The sequence below is a fragment of the Octodon degus genome, unplaced genomic scaffold (assembly GCF_000260255.1).
Source record: "Octodon degus isolate 3935 unplaced genomic scaffold, OctDeg1.0 scaffold00001, whole genome shotgun sequence".
NCBI lineage: Eukaryota > Metazoa > Chordata > Mammalia > Rodentia > Octodontidae > Octodon > Octodon degus.
In genome coordinates, this window is record NW_004524577.1 from 37,658,046 (window position 1) to 37,659,322 (window position 1,277).

Below are 1,277 nucleotides of genomic sequence, written 5' to 3' on the forward strand. Positions count from 1 at the left end.
CTCCAGCGCAGTCACGGCCGCCGAGCCCTTGCCTTGGCTGTCCCCAAGGGGCGCCCAGCCTCCGGGTCCCCAAGGGAGCGCCGAGTCCTCCAGGAAGGCCCCAAGGGAGGGAGCGCGCCCCCGTGAGAGCGGCGGGCACGGACGCCGGCAACAGCCGACTGCAGTTCACGACAGCGCCCGTCCCCGGGAATGTGGGACGTTCCTCTCCTTCCGTCCGCAGAGAAGAGGTGGGGGAACCCTGCGCTGTCATCTTGGAGCGACAGTGCGGGCGCCGCCACCGGAATCCGGGATGCCGGGAGCCGCGTTACGGGAATCGCAGCTGCCCCCCGAGTCCCGCCCCCTCGGCGTCGGCGGCCCTGGGCCAATGGCAGGGCGCGCCGCAACAAGCGGCGACCAATCCGCGCACAGGCCCCGGGCCCAGGGGCGGAGCTCCCCGGGGCGCCACGGGGAGGGGTGAAGGGGCGCCGCGCTGGGCCCGGGCCGAGGGCCGAGCGCGGCGGCAGCTGCGGCGAGGAAGGAGCTGTGAGGGGACGCGGGCTCCGGCGAGCGGCCGCGGGGCCCACGGAGCCGTCCGGCGGGCTCCGCTGACTGGGGGGCGCGCCCGCCTGGCCGACGGGTCCGCCTCGGCGGGCGCCCAGGGGTCGAGTGCGCGGCGGACGCCGAGGATCCAGGCTTCGGGCCTGAGGTGAGCGGGGCCGGGTGGCGGCGGGCCGGGTCCCGCGAGGGAGTGGGTTCGCTGGGGGAGTGGCCGCCGAGCCCCGCAGCGGCCTCCTTCGGCCAGGGCTGAGCACCGGCGCTCCCCGAACTCGTCATCCCCAGCCTGGAAATCCCCGCATTCCTTCCCCTCCCGGCTCCCATCCCCGACTTCGACTTCCCCAACTTTGTCACCTCGGTTTCTCAAGCCCAGGTGTCCTTAACCCGACCGCGCGCGCACCTGGCGCACACCCTCGTGAGCCCCGCCCGGGACTCCCGGGACGGGACCGGACCGGACCTCGGCTTGCCAGAGCCGCGTATTCCGGGGTCCCTGCAGTGCCCTGGCCTGGCGCTCGGCTCCTCGTTCCTTCCTTTGCCCTTTCCAAGGGCTTCGTTTCCCTTGGCCAGAGCCATCTTCCGATCATCCTTACGCCGTCACCTCCCGGCGCCGTCGAGGGTTCCCAGTGCGGATGCGTATCTCTAACGTGTACCGGTTCCAATCCTAATACGCTCCACACGCTGCTGCGTCCCGGGGAGAACAGATCCGGCCCAATTTGATTCACTACTCCAAAAGGGGGCCGTGG

The 1,277-nt window shown here is 72.4% G+C and overlaps 1 protein-coding gene across 2 annotated transcripts in view; it reads left to right on the forward strand.

The window, feature by feature from the left end:
- Positions 1-462: 462 nt before the first annotated feature.
- The window catches only part of Il6st (interleukin 6 signal transducer), a 51,075-nt gene continuing 50,260 nt past the window's right edge, over positions 463-1,277 (forward strand). Inside the window, exon 1 of one of the 2 annotated variants that reach the window (XM_023708849.1) lies at positions 463-685. The gene's annotated coding sequence lies outside the window, so the exon portion shown is untranslated. The remainder of the gene's footprint in view (positions 686-1,277) is intronic. The other variant, XM_004623089.2, reaches the window with a different exon arrangement.